Raw genomic sequence first — 6,595 nt, forward strand, 5'->3', positions numbered from 1 at the left:
GGTGGGCACAGGACTTATTAAATATTCCTACATGTAGGGTTGGGTCTCAGGAGCCTCGTAGCCCTGCAGGAGAAACCTATCGGATGCCCATGCCTTCTTCTCAGCCCTGGGAACGGGCACTTCTCTTTCTCTTTGGAGGCAAAGTACAGCCTTATCTGTCTTTACTTTAGATAATCACTTTGCTGGGTGGCTGTGCCCTATCACGAAAGGCCTGGGCTGCCAGGAACCAGGGTTTATCCTCAGCTCTGGCTGTCCTGAAAAGGCCTTCCTGGCAGAGTCTGCCTGATGAGTGTCTGGGTGACATTTGCAGCCGTCAGAAAAGAGGGAGGTCATTCAGAAGTGCCAAGCAATCTGGCCCTTGCTCTTATAGGATATTTCCAAGAGATAATGTTCCAAATGCAAGTGGTAAGCCTTTAGTTCCTGATCATGGGGTGGGTGTTGAGGGTAAATGCAGAGCAGTGTCTGTTTTTCACCCAGATTGAAAACATTCACTATGTTAATTAATACTAATACTTCCCACCACACCTTCCATGACATGCACACAGCACAAGACTGTGGAAAAGATACAGCCATCCCAGGGGCTACAAGTTCTAGGGGCTCAGGTTCAGCTTCCCTTTTGGGTTTCATTGGTAACAATACGATTGAATAAACTGGTGACTGTTTGAGACCGTATGCCTCAGAACCACAAGGGCCCAGAAATTACCTTGGGCAGCAAGGGAGATTATGGGGACATTCGTTGGCCAGGATTATGGTCTCACCCTGTCAACCCAGATCTCACCTGTGATCTGGCAGGAGCAGCAACAATGTACTTGCTAGAGGGGCTGGCAGCCTCCTAGGAAATTTCTGCCTTAAAGACAATTGTATGAGGAGCCGCAGGACTGGTGGAAGTTCTAGATGATAGGGAGCATTGTTTATGGAACAAGGCCCAGCTGTAGCCTTAAAAGTTGTATCACAAATCTTTCCCCTGATAAGAAACAAGCGAGAAAGGAATCTCCAGATCCTGGACACGAATCCCAGGAGGATTCAAACGTAGGTAAAGGATAATCACTGAGGCCCTCGAGTGGCCGGAGGATGGAAAGTGCTGCCTGCCCTTAGTCCATTTGCAAATGATCTTCCTCTGGCCCCATCCTCTCCACATGCATGTTTTAATCTTTTTATGTTGTTTTCCCTACTTAGTGCTGATGCACTTCCAGAGGTTGACCCAACAGACCACAAGTTCCTAATCTTTGGTCAAAAGAAACCTCAACAAGAGAAGAAGAAAATGTTCCCTCTGCCTCCGGAGCTGTCCCAAGGCAGCCACTGTCCTGGGACAGGACGTGGTCCTGGCAATTGTTGTTTTGAAAGCCACCTCCATATCCAGAGGTGTGGCAATGCCTGTGAAAGCACCCTCAAGCCCTAAATCCCCAGGAGTTCTGAGGGGCTGTCCCTGCTCCTTGCCCAGGTAAAGGATGCTGAAATGAACCTCTCCTCTGGGTAAGGGGTACCTGGGGGTGTCAAGAGCCAGGGAGGGCAGCTGGCCCTTCTCCCTTCTCCCATATATAATAAGCTGATGACTGTGCAAGATTTCTGAATTCAAGGAGGATGTGGGATTCTGAATTTCATTTCAATGGGCACAGGAAAGTGAACTATATATACCACAACTCCCAGACCGTTCAAGAAACAGGATTTTAATAGTCAAATCTAACATTTACTATTTACAACTGATAAATATTGCCTCTCCCCAGTAAGTAACAGGTGCTGAGGGAGACATGTCAGAGATATGGGGTGAGGTCGACCCCTCCCTCTTGGGCTTCAAGGAACCCTAGAAGGTTCATAATGTTCTCCTCCCAGGAGAGTTGAGAGGAGCCGACCCAGTGCACCCAAGTGTCCCAGCTGTGCCCCACTGCTGGGGAAGGGGCTGCACTTGAGCTGGTCTCCAGAGTGGGATCTGCCCCTGGTGCTTGGTTCTGTGTCAGGGGCCTGATGGCTGAATAGAGTCAGTTTATGTTGTGGGGCCTCTGCAGGAACCACAGCCTTCCTCCCTGCGCTGAGTGCTCAGTCAACTGTACTCCATTTGTTTCTGACCCGAGGGCAGTCATTTAGCATCACCCATTTCACAGAAGAGAAAACTGAGTCCCAGAAAGGTGAGGTGACTCACCCATCACAGGACTAGTAGGTAGTGGAATTGGGATCCCAGCGCCGCTGTCTGACTCCCCAGGCTCTCTGACTCTCCAGAGAAGGGTGGTACGTGGAGCTGAGGCTAAAGACCTTCTAGTCCAACCCTCTCTGATGTCATGAGGAGACTGAGGCCTCACCCACAGATGTGCTTCCTGACTTGGAAGGCAGGGCCTGAGTCCAGCTCAGACACCCTCCTCAGTTCTGCAGCCCAGGGAACCAGCCAGGCGGCTCATGTTGGGCCTCCATTCACTCATCGCTAAGATGGGTATGACATCCCAGTTCCCAGGGTGGCTGACTTAGGGAACAAGGGAACCCTACCCACCCAGTTCCCCTCACAGCCCCGAGGTCTGCTGCCTCCTGGGAGGTACCAGCTGACTGAGAGGACAATGCCAGTGATATCGGGGTTCCTGGTCTACCTGGTGCTCTGATGTGCAGTCCTACCCACCTGAAAATGTCCCCACATCTTCTTCAGATGGGGAATTGAGGGACTCTGCACCTTTAAGGGGTTGAAATTAGAGAAAATTCAGATGTTGTCCCCTAGCATAAAACTATTCAAAGATCTCCTATTACAGGTGTCTATCCGAATTTTAAATGTGCTTACCCTTTGAACTAACAATCTTCATTCTAAATATGTGTCATGGAGAAATTCTCATAAATGTATGTATATAGGAATGTTAGTTACACTATTTTACTAGCAAACAAACCCCTGAGAACCACCTATATATCTGTATAGAATAAAGTGGAAACATATTACAGAATACCATGTACCATGATGAAAAATGAGCTACATCTATAATATACTGATATGAAAAGATGCTCACTATAAAGTGAAAATATACTATAAACTAGTGGCCTGGTGCACAAAATTCATGCAGGGGGAGGGGTGTCCCTCAGCCCGGCCTGCACCCTCTCCAATCTGGGACATCCCTCTCACAATCGGGGACCACTGGCTCCTAACCGCTCACCTGCCTGCCTGCCTGATTGCCCCTAACCATTCTGCCTGCCAGCCTGCTAGCCCCCGACTGCCCCCCCACTGGCCTTCTCACCTCCAACTGCCCTCCCCTCCTGGCCTGATTGCCCCTAACCGCCTCTGCCTTGGCCCTGCCACTATGGATTTGTCTGGGCGGTGGCCATGGAGCTGGCTGGAGCAACCAAGGAAGCCAAGCCTCCCGCGCCCGCTCTCCGGCTGGCTTGGCTCCATGGCTCCGGCCGGTGCTGCCATCTTTGTCACATCAATTTGCATATTCCCTCCTTATTGGCTGTGGGTGCCACCATTTTATCTCGAAGTGATGGTTAATTTGCATATTACTCTTTTATTAGATAGGATGTGTATATCTCTATATCTATATATACCAGAATATATTCTGAGGTCATTTTTATAAGAATAATATCTCCAAATGACTATGTAACTCACAATTTTACCTCCTTGCTGCTTCTTTTTAAATAAACTTTTGATTGATTGAAGTCAAACACACACTCAGAAAATTACACAGGTAACAGCAGTGTTACCACCATTCAGATCAAGAAATAGAATGGTAACACACCATTCAGACTTGTTACCAAGGACTCTGGAGTACAAGAGAAAGGCTGGGGTAAAGATATAGACTTGGAGTTAGCATATGAAAGTAATTGAATAATTGTCAAAATTGGATAAGGCCATCCAAGGGAAAAGTATAAAGTGAAAAATATAGAGGGCTGAGGACTTGGGGTACATTAAGATGTGAGGGAAAGAGAGAGCGAACTGGGTCTATACAGGAGACTGAGAAAGATGCCGGAGGTAAGAACACCAGGAAATGGTCCACCTCCTGAGACAAGCCGATCATGTGCAACACCGAGCCCAGGAGTGCCATCCAGGTACTCACACCAGGTGGGATTCCTCATTGCATCCTGTGACCCTGTCACGCTGGCCACAAACTGATTGAACCAGAGATCCCTGCCCAAGGACCTATGGGAGCTCTTTTTTTGGTCAATGGATGCCACACCCAATGCCTTCTCTTTTTGGATCACACACACACACACACACACACAGAGTGCAGAGTCAATCAACACAGAAACTTAGCAGGCAGTCACTAAAGTCTGGGAAGAATCCACGAGGTGGAGATAAGAGGGAAGAAAGATGCCCAGCCAGCGTGGCTCAGTGGTTGAGCATCAATCTATGAACTGGGAGGTAACGGTTCCATTCCCGGTCGGAGCACCGGGTGGTGGGCTCGATCCCCAGTGTGGGGCATGCAGGAGGCAGCCAATCAATGATTCTCTCTCATCACTGATGTTTCTATCTCTCTCTCCCACTTCTTTCCCTCTGGAATCAATAAAAAAAAATATTTTTTTTTTAAAAGAGGGAAGAAAGGGGTAGCACATAATAGGAAAAGCAACAAAGTGGAGTCCTTTACAGGAAGGGCAGAGAGAAGTATTCTGGAGAAACCATCTGCAGTGTGTTGGGAACCTCATTCCTCAAGCCTGTCTGCTTCACAATTGAAATGGATTTCCATTTCATCGCTGTCCTTCCTCTCCTCATCATAGCGTCCCCACCACAGGTAACCCAGGAGTGACCCCTACAGCTCAGGTCAGGGTGAGTGCTGGTGGCCTGGGGCAACGTGTCTGAGTCACACTTCTTGTCACTTCCCCAACCTGGGCATAAGGCATAAAAGGCGGCTCAGTGCCACTGGGGGTCAGGAGCACATACATAGTTCCTGTTGGGGACACTGGTCTTAGACTAGAGGCGCTGACATCTCTGCCACGCTCGCTGCCTGGACCTCAGTGGGGTGAGTGCTCCTGTCTCCAGGAATTGAGGGCCCTCACTTGGGCCCCACCACTGCTACTTTTTGCCTGTGCTGGTTTAAGTATATATATTTTAATGATTTGAGAGAGGAAGGGGAAAAGAGAGAGATAGAAACATAATGATGAGAGAGAACCGTTGATCAGCTGCCTCCTGCACACCCCACACTCGCGTTCCCTGCTGGGGGTTGAGCAGGCAACCCAGGCATGTTTCATAACTGGGAATCGAACCATGACCTCCCGGCTCATAGGTCCACGCTCAGCCATGAAGCCACCCGCGCTGGGTGCCTGTGCTGCTTTTTATCCAGTGTCTTTAGACCCCTGTGAGCCGGGGAGGAGCGCAGTGAGGCGCAGGCTGCAGTTGGGAACGCCTGGTCCTTCTGCTCTTCATCGGAACTTCCTTCCCCTTTTGGCAAAGGTCCCAGTGCTGCCAGCACGTCGTCTGGGCACTGCCCCATGCACCTCTGCCTCAGCCACAGCCCAGCCCTGCAGCAGCTCCCGCAGGCTGGACCAGGGGAGCTGCGGTCCCAGTTGTCCTTTCGCTCCTGCTTGGCACGACCTCCCAGATCCCAGAGACCCAAGAAGCAAGTGGTGTTCGCAGACAGGAAGGGGCTCGCGTTGACGTCGGTGCGCAGGTTTGAAGAGGCTGTGGGCAGAGACTCCGAAGAGGGTGCGTATCCCGTGGCCAGTTTTCCGCGCGCAGCAACCACCCACACGCTGGGCATCCCGGCACCCGGCCCGGACTCCGCGGGTCTCCAGGTACCTGCGGACTCCGAGCTGGTGCCCAGAGCAGCGCGCCGTGCAGGGAGCCTTCCTGCGAGGCACCCTGCGGGTGCAAGGGCTGCGATTCTAGAAGCCAGTGCAGATGCGCTTCGCCTTTGATACTTGGGGCTCCTTCCAAGAAGTGCCCTGTGTTCCCACGCCCGGTTTTTTGCGGAGGCGAGACTGACCGCTTCGCCTTACAGGCGGTGTTGCCTCCAGGTCCCCCAAGCCCGGTGGGCACCATGCGTCTCTGCTTCTCTTTCGTGTGCTCAACAGCTTTTGGGGAACAGAAATCAAGGACAAAACTGTTGTGTGTACCCAGTTCACAGTCCTGCACATCAGAATGACATTGAACTCTGAGGGCCTACAGATAGGGGGTACTTTTGCCGCACAGGCAACGCTTGAATTCCTTGCGCAGGAGGTGATGTTTTCCCCTGTCCTGGAACTTCGTTCAGACCTTTCTGGCTCCGGATCGCACAGTGGGGAGACAGGATTCAACTCCGAACCACGCAGAAGGCCCTGAATGCCTTGCACTCTTGTCTCCCTCACTTCCTGACCAGAGGGATGAGATTTCCTTCAGGAAACCTGGGAATGGCCCCCTTTATGGTTTGCAGGGACGCCCTTGGAGTGCGGAAACAGAAGAAACGTAAATAAAGCTTTTAGATGTGATTAAAAGGCCTGGCAGAGTGTCTGGAAGGACTGTGTGGGAGGCGGCAGGGAAATGTGCTCTTTCCCTGTCCTCTCCGTCTGGAAAGGGCTAGTTTTCTGGCTACATACTTGCAATTATCTTGTGTCGTTGAAATTATCTTGGGTTTTCAGCTTCTGCCTAAAGCAATGTACCTTAAAGCATTCTCAACCATTCATGTTGTAAAAACTTAGCACCTCCCACCCCCCACCCCTG

At 50.8% G+C, this 6,595-nt stretch overlaps 1 long non-coding RNA gene across 1 annotated transcript; it reads left to right on the forward strand.

Annotated features, from left to right (window-relative positions):
- Positions 1-4,833: 4,833 nt before the first annotated feature.
- Positions 4,834-6,363, forward strand: LOC106725542. The gene is made up of 2 exons (XR_001361428.1): positions 4,834-4,919; positions 5,351-6,363. It is a non-coding gene; the product is annotated as an uncharacterized LOC106725542 (long non-coding RNA).
- The last annotated feature ends 232 nt before the right edge of the window (positions 6,364-6,595 follow it).

This window comes from Myotis brandtii, unplaced genomic scaffold, assembly GCF_000412655.1.
Source record: "Myotis brandtii unplaced genomic scaffold, ASM41265v1 scaffold103, whole genome shotgun sequence".
Lineage (NCBI taxonomy): Eukaryota > Metazoa > Chordata > Mammalia > Chiroptera > Vespertilionidae > Myotis > Myotis brandtii.